The sequence below is a fragment of the Cricetulus griseus genome, unplaced genomic scaffold (genome assembly GCF_003668045.3).
Source record: "Cricetulus griseus strain 17A/GY unplaced genomic scaffold, alternate assembly CriGri-PICRH-1.0 unplaced_scaffold_132, whole genome shotgun sequence".
NCBI lineage: Eukaryota > Metazoa > Chordata > Mammalia > Rodentia > Cricetidae > Cricetulus > Cricetulus griseus.
The window spans coordinates 35,343-51,344 of NW_023276845.1; the positions used below are offsets into that span (position 1 = coordinate 35,343).

General features: G+C 36.3%; 1 pseudogene; it reads right to left on the reverse strand.

Annotated features, from left to right (window-relative positions):
• Positions 1-355: 355 nt before the first annotated feature.
• On the reverse strand, positions 356-15,061 carry LOC113837841 (annotated as a pseudogene).
• Positions 15,062-16,002: the final 941 nt, after the last annotated feature.

Consider the following 16,002-nt stretch of genomic DNA (forward strand, 5'->3'; position numbering starts at 1 on the left):
TTAAGTTTTGTGCGTGTCAATAAGCTTGTGTCTATATCTAGTCTTCTACATATCTGCATGCAGTTGGCCAGCAACATTTGGTGAAGATGTTCTCTATGTTCCAGCATATAAATTTGAATAGTTTTCAAAAATCAGGTGTTTGTAGTTGTGTGGGTAAATATCAGGGTGTTCAGCTCTATTCCATTGGTCTACCTGTCTATTTTAGTGTCAATACCAAGCTGTTTTCAGGACTGTAGCTCTGTAATAGAGCTTGAAGTCGGGGATGGTGATGCCTCCAGAAGTTCCTCTATTGTACAGGGTTGTTTGGCTATCCTGGGTCTTTTGTTTCTTCATATAAAGCTGAGAATTGTTCTTTCAAGGTCTGTGAAGAATTGTGTTGGGATTTTGATGGGGATTACAATGAATCTGTAGATTGCTTTTGCCAAGATTGCCATTTTTACTATGTTAATCCTACCTATCCAAGACCGTGGGAGATCTTTCCATTTTCTGGTATCTTCTTTAATTTCTTTCTTTAGAGAGTCAAAATCCTATGGTACAGGTCTTTCACTTTTTTGGTTAGTGTTACCCCAAGGTATTTTGTGTTGTTTGTGGCAATTGTAAAGAGTGATGTTTGTCTGATTTCTTTCTCCACCAATGTGTCATTGGTATATAGTAGGGCTACAGATTTTTTTTTAGTTAATCTTGTATCCAGACACTTTGCTGAAGGTGTTTATCAGCTGTAGGAGTTCCCTGGTTGAGTTTTTCCAGGTCACTTATGTAGACTATCATATCATCTGCAAATAGTGAGAGTTTGACTTCTTCCTTTCCAATTTGTATTCCCTTGATCTCCTTTTGTTGTCTCATTATTCTAGCTAGAACTTCAAGGACAATATTGAAGGGGTATGGAGACAATGGACAGCCTTGTCTTGTCTCTGATTTTAGAGGAATTGCATTGAGTTTCTCTCCATTTAATTTGATGTTGGCTGTCAGCTCGCTGTATATTGTTTTTATTATGTTGATGTATGTTCCTGTTATCCCTGATTTCTCCAAGACCTTTATCATAAAAGGGTGTTGGATTTTGTCAAAGGCCTTTTCAGCATCTAGTGAGGTAATCATGTGGAATTTTCCTCAGTCTGTTTATATGGTGGATTACATTGATGGATTATCGTATGTTGAACCTCCTTGCATCCCTGAGATGAAGCCTACTTGATCGGGATGGATGATTTCTCGAATGTGTTCTTGGATTGGATTTGCCAATATTTTATTGAGAATTTTTGCATCAATGTTCATGAGGGATACAGGTCTGTAGTTCTCTTCCTTAGTTGTGTCTTTGTGTGACTTGGGTATCAAAGTTATTGAAGCTTCATAAAAAGAGTTTGGCAATGACCCTTCTGCTTCTATTGTGTGGAATACATTGATGAAAATTGGTATTAGCTGTTCCATGAATTTCTGCTAGAATTCTGCAGTGAAGCCATCTGGCCCTGGGCTTTTTTTGGTTGGGAGATTTCTGATGACTGCTTCTATTTCATTAGGGTTTATAGGTCTATTTAAGTTGCTTACAGCCGGGCATTGGTGGTGCATGCCTTTAATCCCAGCACTCAGGAGGCAGAGGCAGGCAGATCTCTGTGAGTTCAAGGCCAGCCTGATCTCCAGATCGAGTGCCAGGATAGGCTCCAAAGCTATACAGAGAAACCCTGTCTTGAAAGAAAAAGTTGCTTATCTGTGCTGGATTTAATTTTGGTAAGTGAATTTTGTCCAGAAAATTGTCGATTTCCTCTAGATTTTTGAATTTTAAGGAATATGTGTTTTCAAAGTATGACCTGATGATTCTCTGGATTTCTTCTTTGTCTGTTGTTATGTCCCCCTTTTCATCCTTATTTTATTAATTTCTATGTTCACTTTCTGCTGTTGGTAAAAGTTTGGATAAAAGTTTGTCTATCCTGTTGATTTTCTCGAAGAACCAACTCTCCGTTATATTGATTCTTTGTATTGTTCTCCTAGTTTCCATTTTATTGACTTCAGCCCTCAATTTGATTATTTCCTGGTGTCTTCTCCTCCAGGCTCTATTGGCTTCTTTGTGTTCTAAAGCTTTCAGTTGTGCTGTTCTCTAGTGTGATTATTCTCCTGTTCCTTCATGTGGGCACTTAACGCTATGAACTTTCCTATTAGCACTGCCTCCAAAGTGTCCCATAGGTTTGGTTATGTTGTGTCTGTCCATATTCTCATTGAATTCTAGGAAATCTTTAATTTCTTTTTTTTTATTTCTTCCTCGACCCAGGAATTGTGCAATTGGGTGTTATTGATTTCCATCAGTTGTAGGTTTTCTGTAATTTGTATTTCTGTTGCATAGTCCCTCGAAGAAGGGAATGGGTATAAGGACAGCTGACGAAAGTGGGAGCCCATGGGCAGGAATGAGAGCCTTCATCCTGTTGCTGTTCAAAGCAGAAACAAACACCCACAGGTAAGCACTGAACCACACTTCTGGAATTCAATTGTGGAGAGGGAGGAGGGATGAGCAAAGAGGCCAAGACGGGACTGGAGAGACCTGAAGAAACAGTGGACCTGACCTACTAATAGAATGAAGACCCTTGTTATAAAGCTGGGGAACACAGCGTTGAGCTGAACCAAGCCCTCTGAATGTGGGTGCCAGCTAGGAGGCCAAGACAGTCTATAGGACCTCTAACGGTGGAGCCAGTCTTTATCCCTAGAGCACAATGGGCTTTGGGAGCCCATTCCCTATGGAAGGATACTATTGTAGCCCAGATACTCTAAGGAGGGCCTAGGCCCTCCCCCCAAATGATTTGACAGACTTTGAAATTACCTGGTGGGAGGCCTCACTATACCTGGGGAGGTGTTGGGGGGTGGTTTGGTGGGTGTTGGTGGGGAAAATGGGGGGATGGGAGGGCGAGGGAATGGGGGGATGGATATGTATATATGAGTAGCAATTAAGGGAACCATGAACAATTATGCTACACAAAATGTCTTTGGTAGTTCCTAATAGAACAAAGATACATTGTGACCCATGTTTTTCCTTAATAGAAATGTGAAAGATGCAGATAATGTTGATGGTCAGTGTCATATAAAATTCATACATAGGATAAGACATCAGTTTAACAAGCTGCTCTTCCCTTATCACGTCCCTAGCTGTGTCTCTAATGGTACACTAAAAGTTGAAGGTTCTTATGTCAAATGCATGAACACAGACACAGGCATCTCCTCTCATATCCCATCCTTCATCTATAGAATATTTCTAATTCAGTTATCTTAAGAACAGAATGAAAAGTCAAAACCCACTGCAGAGTCATTAATATATTTCCCATATTTAAAAACTTATATAATTTTTGGTGTGGGCAAATGTGGTGTGTGTGTGTGTGTGTGTGTGTGTGTGTGTTTACATGTACTTGTGAGTCCAGGTAACCTTAAATCCCAGAAGAGGCCATATAATCCTTTCGATATATTGCTCTAAGTGTTTCTGAAGAATATTTTGAACATTCATATTGATTAAGGTCTTCTGCAAGAACAGCACTATTAACAGCTGAGGCATTAATAAGCTTCTCTAATATTCTTTCTATCTGTTTACCAAAACATCCTCTCTCTTCTATGTTCTACTCTTCTAACTCCTAGGATGCATCAGTATCTTCTTCTGTTCCCCACACTAGGCAGAATACTGTTTTAACTGTGTCTAAAAAGTGAAGTTTGCTATTTCACCAATATCTCATATATTTTTGTCAAAACTCTACTGACATCAAAGTTATTTATTATTTATTCACTCTTATATTTAAAAAATAACATTGCATATATTTTGAACACTATTTATTTTAGAGCAGAAAAGAATATTTCTAATTTGCAATCTGGTCAATTTGTTAGGTCTCATGAAGTGAGTGAGTGAGTGAAATATTATAGGACACAAAGAAGAGAATAAGTAGACATGATACAGAAAGTCAATATCATTAGAGGAAACCATGACAGTAATGCTAAAACAGGTAGGTATTGCATTGTAAATCAACATTTGAATTTGATATATATTTGTAAGAAAGAATTAATGAAATATCAGTTCTGGAATGCAATTTTTCCCTGATGTTTTGAAGAGATTTTTGTTGCTGGTCTTAACAAAATTATGCAGCACTTAGGAACAAAGATGCATCCCAACATCCCAGCACTGGAAGCCAAGGTGGAGAAAATTTCCACGGCTACCATGACCTTACACTTGGTACTATGATAAACAGGGAGGAAAGTGATCCAGACACAGCAGAACAAGAGCATGCTGAATGTCAGGAACTTGGTTTCATTGAATGTGTTAGGCAAATTCCTGGACAAGAAAGCCAGAGTGAAGCTTGCTTGAGCCAGGCAGGCCAGGTATCCTAGGACACAGTAGAAGGCAGTGACAGAACCCTTACTGCACACAATGATGATGTGGCCATGCTCAGAGTGGGCATCAATACTAACAGAGGGAGGAGATGTTCCCAACCAGACTGAACAGATAATAACTTGGATGAGAGTACAGATGGCAATGATGTAGTTAGGGGCCCCTGAAACCAGAAAGTATCTCATTCTTCTTCCAGGGGCTGTGACTTTAAAAGCCAGAAGCACAGTAACTGTTTTGGCCAGCACAGTGGAAACAGCCACAGTGAATACAACTCCAAATGTGATTTGCTGCAACATGCATGTAGCTGTGTTTGGATGGCCAATGAAGAGGAAGGAGCAGAGAAAACAAAAGAAGAGTGAGGTGAGCAAGATGTAACTGAGCTTCCTGTTATTGGCCTTCACAATGGGAGTGTCATGGTGCTTGACAAAGACTCCAAGAACCAGAGCTGTGAATGCAGAGAAGCACAAGGCCATTAAGGCAAGAGCCATTCCCAAAGGATCTTCATAGCTCAGAAATATCACTGCTTTGGGAAAGCACTGGTTCTGCTCTCTGTTGGCAAACTGGTCCTCTGGGCACTTCACACACTGATCCACATCTGAGGGAAAAAGTAATGTATTCTTAGTTCCCCTTCAATAAATTTTTTGACAGAGCATTTCAATTACATGTACATAAGAAGCATTACAATTTCTGCACTTTGATGATGAGGATGTCATTGAAGGGTGTTGCTGCATAGAAACATTTCCATTTTCTAATGCTCATTATCTAAATGGGGAACTCCTGAATAAATTGTGTTATGGAGGGAGGTTGATAGCAGAGAGACCAGGAGAGCAGAGGAGGGGGAGAAGAACATGGGGAATCAGGAAGATTGTGTAGGGAGATGAATACAGGAGACTAAGAAAAGACTCATCAATAGAGGGAGCAATCATAATTTTAAAGAGCAATTATGGCCTGAGGGTATTGTACAACGATCCATCCACAAGGATGACCACAACAAGGATTCTAAGCAATAGTGGAGAGGTTACCTTAAATATCCTTCCCCTAAGTGAGATTGATGACTACATTAAACACCATCGTAGAGCCTTCATCGAGTAGCTTATGGAAAGTGAAGCAGAGATCCACAGCTAAGCACTGAGCTGAACAAAAGCAACAGATTTTTTTCTATTAGCTGTATTGATGCAATCATGTGACATGACATCTGAGGCACAGATTTTGTGGTACATTCTGGGGCTATGAAGAAATTACTTATATTGGGGAATTGACAGATGATATTCTTTAACCACAGTTTTTCTGAGTGTTTTTAAAATCTAAGATCCCATGGATTCAGTGCTTCCTGAGGTCTTTGCTACTTTTATGAATGCTATCCCTAGGAAATATTGAGACCAGACCTCTGCTATGTTTTCTATTTCAAATTATCTGGCTTAGACACATTTAAATAAAAGTACCTGAAAATGAATCAGCATACTTTATGAGCTTGTTTATATTTATAGGTGTATATTCATATAAAAGTAACAGAAGATCTGAGGAATTTGAAAGTGATTTGGATTATATGTGGTAAGTAGGAGGATGAAAGTGAGAGATGAGAGATACCTGAGATGTTCAAATATAATAAATATCATAAACTCAGGCTTAGTTCTGTCTTCTTCTGGCAGTAACAACAAGATACTCCCAAGTCATATTCAGAAGAATTTGTAGCCTGTCACTTAAAGTAGAAGCATCTGTAAATACTTGGCACTAAATTGCCCCTACATTTTATTCATTTTCATTTCAGAACAGACAACACCTTCCTTCTTTCCTAATTTGGATTGCTGTGAGACACAGACCCAATTGTGAGTTAGATACTGATAAACAACATGACAAAGACAACACAAAAGCAATTAAGAAGGAGTGTTAACACAGATCATTGTGTTGCTTAATACTACCCTGTTTATAAGTTGCAATAACCATGATAGTAAGTGTGGGAAACCGTAACCTATTTGCTACGAATCACTAGATAACTGCATACTGGGATAGTGGGATTCCAATATTTTAAGGGGTTTATCTAGAGTGATGTTTTTATGCACTTTTTGTTTAGTAATTTTTATATACTTGGAACCTTGTTCAAATGTGAGATAATGTACTGCTCTCGCAGAAGACCTGAATTCAGTTCTCATTATAAACTCAGGAGTCTCACAAACTTGTGAAAGTAACTACAGAGGTATTGGATGTCTGTCACCAGCACTGTCTCTTATGTGCACATAACCACAAATCTCACATAAACATGCACATAATCAAAGTAATAATAAAGATGTTTTGATAGTTTTTCATAAGTATTCATTATTCATGTTAAAACAGTTAATGGTAATTTTCAATTGCTTTGGAATATATTATTGTGAGACTGCATGGAGTTACTACTATTATATGGATCCCAAGGATGAGCTAAGGTCATCAGTGTGACTGGTAATGAATTTAACTCCTGAGTCATCTCACTGGCCATGCATATCCCTTATGGACTTTCCTTTCATTACTTAGGATAACAGGCATAAGCAGTGAAAACCTAATAACCTAATTTGTATTTAGTCAATACTGAATAAATAATCATTTGACCACTATGGGGTATTTAGGTGATAATATTGTTTGAATAATTGTAGCTAATTATTACCGTGTGATGTACATGAAAATGTTGAGTATAATTTACAGATTATGTCAATACTTATCCCGACTTTTGTAAATTCTCAATCAAATAGAAGTTTTGTTAAGAATTCTCTGGATATTGAATGTACTCTACTTTCTCTTTGAAGAAGTTCATGAAAATAGAATAAGTAAAAATTTACTTCCAATTAATTTTACAGAGGACTTGGGTTTGATTATTCACACCCAAATTACATAGTAAAGCAGAGCCATTGACCTATTCTGCTTTCTGAGGGCCCCTCAGAGAAATCAGTTTGCATTCAACATATGTAGGAATGAATACAGGCAAAATGATTAAACAGTCTTGAAAGATTCAAGACCAAGATGTAATATATATGTAATTTTGAGGACATAAATCACTAGGAAGTAACTTGTGTAAAATCCTCTCACAGTGCATAATGATAATAAAAATGGTCTCTTTATGAAAAAGCCTCCTAAATTGATTTACAAAGAGTCGAGATGTGAGTCAAGGCATGAGGTATTTTATACAGGGATACAGGTAATGATCATAGTCTTATAACGCTTAGCTTAGGAAAATATTATACTGAATTTTGCCATTCCCTTTAAGACCCCTTCGGCTTCCTAGTGTGTGGGGTGGGGGGAATGATCAATATGAAGGATTTATAACTGCCTCAATTACTCACTTGTATCATTAGAGATTTCATTTTCTGGGCAGGGGATGCATTCAAAACAGCAGACTGCCATTCCCTCCTGCCACAATTTTCTGAATCCAGGGCCACAATCAGCACTGCACACAGAGGGTGGCATCTAAGGAAAATTAGACATATGGTGATATCAGACGATTTATCTACCATTTTCATACCTATATTATATAGCATGTTTAGATACTAATATACACCAACTGCACGACCACAATACAAAAAGTACAGTTTTCAAATGACATGGAGAAGCTTAAATAAAAAATTCTCTTTCTCGGATTATCCGTGAAGCATTTTATTAATGGGTATTGTGCAGTGTTGTCCATAAGCAGGGCTTTATTATAAACTCCAGGACAGAAAGCCAAATACTAGTGTTCCTTCAGGGTCTATGCTTTGGTTGCAGTGTTCAGATTGCTGCCTAGTCTTCCATTGACTGTAACTCATAAGCCATGTTGACAAAACCTCAATAAACTTGTGGTCATTGTTTGATCACAACAACTGAAAAGCAAAATTAGGAAGCATCAAAATTTGAAACACTGGAATATCTCCTAAAATCTCAGACAACACATATCAACTCCAATAAAATACTACTGCAAAGCATGACACACAGAGGGTGAAGAGCAAAGAGTTGAATGGACAGAGCCCACTCTGTTTTACGGTGAGAAAGTGGTGACTTGATATTTAGTGAGCTGGAAGGTGGAATGTTTCCAAATGTAAAAAGTCCTACACAGAATACAGATGCAGGGGAACCATAATAAAAGTTAGATTGTTTAAATTTAATTGAAGGATTTCTTAAACTAAAAGAAAGTATACAGTATCTGTGATTACCTTGAACCTGGTGATGGACAACTATAAGTTGCATTAGAAGGGTCCCAATTCTTGCTTGCTCACTTTGGATCATTTGTTTTGTGTTAAAAATCTATGTCAAAAAAACATGCCCTAAGCGCAGAATCATCCCAAGTTCTCTATGAATATTGAGAACTACAATGCTTCCTTTTGTCTTTTTGTTTTTGTTGAAACAGGGTCTCAGTGTGTAGCCTTGGTTTATGTAAACTCGTTAGACCAGTCTATATTTCTTTCCTTCATTTTTGTATATCTTTTCCTTTATTTTTTTAATTTGAAGTGTTTCCAGGACTATTTTGAATAAGAGTGGAGACGGTGCATGTTCTTGTCCATCTTTTGCTCATTTCACTTAAGTTATGTGTTCCATATGAATCTCTGTCTTACTGTACTCCCTCTTTATTTCAGGCCTCCTACAAAAACAGTTTCCTGTTCCTGTGTCCAAAGAGCTTGAAATAAAAAGTGCACCACAACACACATGTGACTCCATCTGACTTTATTGGATATTCTTTGATTTTCATTCCATGTAGTACAATACTGTCAATATTCATGCCACAGGAAAACTTAATGTGTCAAGATTTTTCATTCTACTATGTTGGGCTTTGTTTCTTTGGTGGTTTTATTTTCAATCTATATGGATGTTGGGCTTTATTAAGAGTCCTTTCTGCACAATTGTAGATAATAATTGATTTCTGTCCTTGAGTTTTTTCATGTGGTACATTATTCTTAATTCCATGCTTACTTCCTCAGAATGAAGAAATCTTGGTTACTGAGACTGATCTTTCTGTTCTGTTGATGAGATTTCTTGGGTGGTGATTAGTTTAGATATATTACGTCCAAGTCAGTCCAAGAGATTCTTCTCTAGTTTTTATTTTTTCAACTTCCTTCCATTGCAAACTTTTCAATATTTTTTAGAAGGTTTCTCACATATTTTCCCCATGAAGGTAACAAAGGTATGTTTGGGGTTTTTTAAACAAAAATGTGACCTGTAATATGCAATTCTTACTGAAATTTTTGTAAATTATTGTACTTTTATTGTTATTGCAAGATTTGATACTTTTATAATAGTATCTGATTTTCTGATTGATGTTCCAGTCCTGGGTATATGTTCCTTTGACTTCTTGTGATTATCTTGCATTTTAGTCTGAAGTAGTACTTCTATTATTTTAATATTATTCATAGTGTTCACACATTGGCTACACATAATGTAATATTTTTCATATTGAACTTTGTTCTCTCTCCTACTATTAGGGATAATTTTTCTTGGTATAATAATCAGGGTTTACAGCGTATGTCTCTAATTATTTGAAGTATATCACTTTTATTCTCCTCCTTTAAGTATTCTCGGTATAATATTCTATAATCCAATGAAGTCTTTCTTATGACTGGGGCTTCTCTCATGCAGCCTCCAATTTTCACAAAAGCAATTTTAAATAAAATAATTCAATGGCTTCTTCTTTTCTGATGTCGAATCTTTGGTAATTAAGAGACTATTGCATCTAGATGGACAATGTAATGTTGCATTTTACAAATTTACACCTACATTTACTTGATTTAATGTTGATGAATCAAGTCTCCCCTTCTACTCTCGGGCCCATGGTTTGTAAAGTTTATCTTTAATCATATTGCCAAGATTTCAAATGTTTTTCTTTATTCCTTTTGCATTATTTCTGTTATAGCTTGAATTTTCTAATTATTACTCCTGTTCTTAAAGTCTTCCATCTTACCTTTAACATAAAGTATTCTCTTGGTGACAATTTTACTGGTTGCTATTTGATTTTTTTGCTTTACATTTATATAATTTAGTCTGAACTTTTTTTATTATTTTGTGCCTTTCTAGAAATCCTTTGTCAAATGATTATTAACTGTCTAATTGCATGAGAGTTTTCATGATCTCATTGTCTCTTGAAGAATTGATTTGAGTCCTTTTTAATATATGGAACTCTCTTGTAATCATTCTTTTAATTCTTTTAATTCCTTGTTCATATGTCAGTGAACCTACTCTCTTATAAAGCTATGACTGTAAGATTTGTGATACTGTTGCTTTGATATCTTCCTGTATATTTGTTTGTTGTTTTTTTCTGTGTTGCAATTTGCATTTCTGGGAGCAGAGCACTGGTTGTATTGTTTTTAATCCCCAGTATTCTTCCAGTTGATGTTTCTGTAATGTTCAACTGTGGTGTAGTTAGAATAGACATGCAATTCCACTGCTGTCCTCTGAATAGATATGTAGCTCAGTAGATACATATTCAGCTCATATATTCTTTTTCCTGAGAATCACTCTCCTCACAATCTGAGAAAGAGCAAAAAAACTGTAAATTTCATACCGTCTAGGAAACCTGAGATATCCCTTCAGATCATTCTTGATGACATTCCTGTAGTTACACTCATTCAAATTAACCTGTTTTGTACAAGGAAGTTTGAATTGGATACCTTAAAATCACCCACATCAGATTTAATCCTTATAAAATACCCGTGAACAATAATGGGATGTTTCTTTTACAAATTTCCACAAAATGCACTTTTATTACTACCAATTCTCCAATTACAAAGAAGAAAACTAGGCACTCCCTTATTTGAATGAACTATGATGTAATTAATGGGAGCTAACAAGATATCTCCAGTGAGAAATTTCCTTTCCAGTGTATGATTCAGAGCTGGAGATAATGCTGAGAATTTTGTAACAATTCCTGCTTATGAATAACACTCACAATTTATTTCCTGTAAACACTGTGTGGATCTGAGCTTTCTCCAGTTCCAAAGGACCCAAATAACTCCACTGTCATCCATATAAAACACACTCATAACAGTTGCAAGCATACATTAGAACAAAACAGTCACATCCAAAAGAAAGAAAGAAAAAGAAGAAAACAATTCATAGAATAGCTAATATGGGTAATGAAAATGGTAATTTATGGTTAAATGTGTTGACAAATTAGGATCTCTGTGTAAAAAGGTTTAAAACTTAAATAAGTAAAATTCATGACTTGTGTATTTTTCTTTTACCTAATCCTTGAAAAATCTTAATTTTCAACATCAATATTCAGCACAACATAGGAAATCTCTGTAATATTATCGGTCTGATAACAAAACAATAATTCTTCCTTAACTAGAAATAATGTTAAATTATTTTTACAACTTGCTTATAGTCATATTAAAACCAGAAACAGGTTTTGATATGAGAAAAAATGCATTCTATGCAAGTTGGAAATCTTCAAATGCTTAATTGTCACATAAAAAGAAGTCAAGAAAAATCATAAAGGAAGGGGTTAGATATTGGTTTATAATGTGACATCTTTTTCTGATTTTTTATTTAATTTTTACAAAATTATAATTTCACACGTCAATCCCTTCTCCCCCTTTCCTCCTCCCCCCAGTCCTCCACCTAACTTCTCCCCTTCCCCCCTCTGTTCCCCATAAAGGGTAGGGCCCTCCACAGGGCCTCCCCAAATTCATAATATGACATCTTATTACATTAAATTACAAAGAAGCACAAATGTTCCCAATTGCCAGTATTGCTGCCATGTAATGGAAATCCATACAATTTTATCAAACCCACCTGTCTATTTCCTGTGGCAAACTCTATCATGTCTTGATATATATGGAGCTGTTGACCATGTGGAAAATATGGACTATACTTTCCTATCTTCACCTTAAGTCTAAGACCATGTGGGAAATTCCACATCTGGAAAATGTCAAACTCTTCCTGATTTTTTTCCTTTTCGTTCAAATTTACTCTGTCCCCAACAGGATTTGTGAAGTGCGTCTTCTTCAGAAATGAGTTCAGCTGAAAGACAGGCAGAATCCTAGCATGTTTGTGCCTGTCCTTGAATCAAAACACATTTTGATTTTACATTAAATGCAACATTATTGAAGGTGCCCAGGGAAGAAATCTTGTTGAAATCAAATGGCTAAATAAGACTATCATGACATTCCTAAAATTTTAGTCCCTTCAGAAGAAACTACAAAATACAAAGACATATATGAAAACACCAAACATAGATATGCAACACTCTCTCAAACATACACACACATACACCCCCATATAGATAGAAAGACTCACATCCATCCAGAGATAACTCTCTAAATACAGCCACAAACTTATTTACACACACACACACACACACACACAAAAACACACACACACACACACACACCTTGAAATTCTTACATATAGCAGGCAAACATAAACAGGCATATGCATTCAAACATACATTCAGAAACACAGAAAACACATACACAGGAACACACATATTGACACATACATACAGGGAAAAACATACACACACACACACACACACACACACACACACACACACACACACACCAACAGAGGCATTAAGAAACAGAAAAGTGTGTGCCCATATCAAAAAACAGACAGACAGACACACAAATATTCACAGATACAACAATACACGTATAAATATGTGTAAGCACACATGAATACACACATAGACACATACAGACATATTCACTGCCAAATATATAAATAAAGATACACAGAGAAAAAGAAAACACCCATACAGTAACACAAATGTATACTCACTACCACAGGATAGCAGACAGATACTAATAAAATCATACATATGAAGGAATATACACATAAAAATGCACAGAAAAACACAAACATGCACACATATAGAGTGACAAACATACATTCACAATGATGAGTACACCTATATGCACAGATCTTAATCATAGTACTATTGCTTGGGTAATTACTCTCAGCATGCTGAATGAGTTCTAAAGAGCTGACATTGGGAAAAGACTCAATTGAGAACACTTATGAAAATCATTCCCTACATTGATTACCACCTATTTAACAAAAATATACAAAAATCTCATCTAATCTTGGAGAGGATTCATGAGAATGGACTGATATGTTTACAGTATGAGAATAGTGGTGATAGTATTCAGATGCTCAGTAACTAAATCACTGATTTCTTTGAAGCATTGTGTCTCCTGCTCCATTGGCTTTGCATTAGAGAATTTGACCAACTTCTAGAATTACTTCCTCAGCAGAAAAATATGCTCAGATAACTTTTTATTTAGGTAAATACTTCTAAGTCCACTGAATTTGGGCATCTGAAAGACTCCTAAATATATGTTATTGATGTCAACAAATATAATCCAATAGAAGCATACTACCTTCCAGCAGGGAGAATTGTGTTCTTTCCAATTGTCCATTGACTGAGTATCTACTTGTTGAATAACCATTTCATTCAGTGCATGGGCCAGAGCATACACAGCATTGTAGATGTCATTAAGGCCATCACTAAAGGCCATCTCAAAAGTCCGAACCAATAGCCATTCCATTGAGACTTTGGATGAGTAGTTCCTCAGTATCGTGCAATTGGATGTGGAGACTTCACAGTTAAAGTTCATCCACTCCATCCTTGCAAGGTATTCATCTGTGTACTTGAGAGGGTTCATCGTCTGGACAAACTTTTTAAAGCCAGAAATCTCACCATGATGGTGTGCAAAGGCTAGAGTCATATGTGATAAGTCAAGCATGAAGTCTCTTTTACTTGTAGTCACATCCCACTGGGAAGTGATGATCCATATTCTCTACAAACCTCTGGATTGCCACATTTGAAAGCTCACAGCAAGAGTACTGACTGAATCACCATAAATAATAACAACATTTGTGGATGACGCCTTGATTTGGTTATAATACAATTCAGCTCTTGACATGTATAACTGCATGTTGATTGGAATCATATTTACAAAGGCAAAACAGACTGTACTTTTTTCCAACTCTCTTCGCAAATATGAGAGAAATTGGGTACCCTGATCATTGTCTGAGATGACCAGCCCTACCCAGTTCCAGCTGAATTGAAGTATGACGGAGACCATGGCCAAGGCTAGAGATGTATCCTTGGAGGCCATCTGATACAGATGGGGAAATCTTTCATGGTCACTCAGGATTTGATGGAAGGGTCCATAGGTAAGCTGTATGGTCTAGGACACAGGAAGCATCATGAGGTACCATGCACTCCTAAAAATTCGTAAACACATTTTTTCTGCAAAGAGTTCTAGAAAACCCCTTTGCCAATGCCCTTAGCTATTACTTCCTCCCTCATCTCTATTTCAAACAGGTTAATGTGGAATGCACATCATTCTCTGAATAGTAGTCATGATTGATATAAATCTAGAGCTAGTCCAATGCTAACACACTTTTTAGTATCTGGGAATGGTACTAATGGGGACCTTGTTTCAGTCAAATGCCACCCATTAAAAATCTTACCTGTTGTGATTTGAGGAGTTGTAGAAATGACTCAGTTATCACAGATGTTTCCCAGTTTGGTCCTGTAAACACCACAACACATGAGATATTTTTCTTACAGGAATAATTATGGAAATCATCATTATGTTGTTCCATATGTCTTTCGAAATGGTACAATTTGGTCACAGTGATGCAATTACTTTCTGAGAAATCAAACACTAAAGATCTATTTGGTAATAGATCAGGATTCCTGTTGACCTCATCCATGGTATAAGCCAAAGCTAGTGCATACTTGTAGTTCTCAGTGGGTGTTCTGTAAAAGTGTAAAGTGTTTCATATGGACAGAGATCAATAGATGATTGTTTTAATCAATACAATGAATGTTGTGTACTGAAAAGTATACACGACCTTCCTCACATATTGAAACAAATGTGTTGTCATATTGGAAATACATAATAACTTGTAAGACTAAAAAAGCTTCAAATTACATCAGACTGGGTCACCTATAAATGATATGTGCACCTTGCGTCATCCTAATAAAACATTTTCCATCTCTGGTTTGTGAGTGCTTCCTCAGAATGTAAAGACAAAGGCACAGGCTTTGCCCTAACAGTAAACATGACCATCTTTGATTTGAAAGTGTATAGTAACATAAAAATTCACATGACGTGTTAGCAAAACAGTTTATATAATTTTCTTCTGAAAACTAATGAACTGGAAAAGGATGTCAAAAAATGACTGATGATTACACAATGGTTTTTATGAGGCAACATTTGGCTATGGACTGACAGTTCATTGTTATTAGTGGGCAACATAACTAACACATCCCCTTTTGTCAATCTTCATCTTGCTCACTTTTTTAGTTCAGGTTTATTTATTTCAGGCAAATAATATTTTTTAAGTATTTATTTTTTAAATAAATTCAAGCACCAAAGACATATTTGGTAAAAGATGTGAATGTCTGCATCCATCTGCCTGTATGATAGGAATAATGTTAATGCCCACACAAGAGCACAGATCTCATGGTTTTGAATTTCAACTTACTATAGTTTAGACTGGTGTCAAATGCACAAGAATACATCTGCTGTATGTCCTGAGTGCAGAGATTAGGTGCATAAAGCACTATGGTATTGTTCAACTATTCATGTTTACAGAGGCTTGTCATATTTTGACACTGGGTATATCTGACCAACATATTTTTCTACTAGATAACTAGATAACTTATTTTGCCTACCATTACAGTTATATTAACACAACACTAGCAT